The sequence below is a fragment of the Microtus ochrogaster genome, chromosome 10 (assembly GCF_000317375.1).
Source record: "Microtus ochrogaster isolate Prairie Vole_2 chromosome 10, MicOch1.0, whole genome shotgun sequence".
Taxonomy (NCBI): domain Eukaryota; kingdom Metazoa; phylum Chordata; class Mammalia; order Rodentia; family Cricetidae; genus Microtus; species Microtus ochrogaster.
Window position 1 is genome coordinate 85,221,101 of NC_022016.1, and position 1,261 is coordinate 85,222,361.

The following is a 1,261-nucleotide window of genomic DNA, read 5'->3' on the forward strand; positions in this document are numbered from 1 at the left end:
AGAGAGAGAGAGAGAGAGAGAGAGAGAGAGAGAGAGAGAGAGAGAGAGAGAGCTTGAGAGGGAGGAGGGTGAACTAAGCAAACCCATTAGGTCAGGGGCTGATAAAGGGCTGCAGGGGAGGGGAGTTGCCGCTTCAGTCTCTGGCTACTTTCACCACTGGGCATTGAACACTTACTAAGGATGGGCCTCAGGGACATAGCTCTGACTCATGCGCTGTTGAAGAGACAGAGGAAGCACTGGGTAATTAAATACAAGAAGGTACGAATTTGGAGCAACTGAGGCAGCCACCTGACTGAAGTCACCATTTAGCAGGCCAGGTGTGTCCCTGCTGATTTCTTCAGGACAGAGTAGTCTGACTGAGGCGGGGAGGAAGTGTCTGCCTGCTCCTTAGTTTTTGTAGCTCATCCCTTGCTACTGGATGTACCGATGCAGTAACAGTGGTTGGTAGCTCAATCCTTGCTATGGGACATGCTGATGCAGTAATAGTGGTCAGAACTCCGTGCCCTTCTGCCTTGAAGCTGAATTGCCATGGAGTGAATCTTGGCTGTTCCACTCACTTCCTGTCCGTGTGATTGATCTCAGGCAAGTGGGGCCTATTGCAGCTATCTGGAAAATGGGGTTAAGAAGCTAGGCCCCCTCAGAGGAAGGGCTGTCTTGAGTGCCTACCTGTAAAATGCTTTAAACAATGTCTGGCCCACAACAAGAGCTCAGTTTGTGCCTGTCTTCTGTGAAGGTTCTGGAAAAGTACCTGAGGACAGGACAGATTAGTCTCCCCAAAAGCTGTGGTCAGAACTGCGCACAGAGAGGTGGAGGTTGGTAGGGGTGGGTGAAAGGCCTTGTGAAGTGAGACGAAGGGTCAAGGGGACTGGGTGGGGGTGGGTGGAATGGCTGAAGTATTGGCTTTAGTGGAGCCAGGAGGGTTGGGGAGGGTGGCCTTAGAAGCCCAGTATAGGAAGTGAATTTTATTTTCAGGTGACTTAGGAGTGTGGGAGCGAACCGTTCTAGCATGGCCTGATCTTAGAGTTGGGAAACCAGGCTTGCGTAACTTCAGCTGGGAGAAAGGAAGCCAGCCATTGTCTGCCTTGTGGAGGAGGACCAGGAGGTCCAACTGGTGGGGCTGGTCAGGCATGGAGCTTATCTAAAGAGTGGGCTGGGTGTTTGCGGGAGGCTCCTGATAACCATTAGACATGCATAAGAAATCCAGAGTTTCTCAACCTGTGGGTCGCGACTCCCACCGGGTCGCATATCAGATATTTACGTT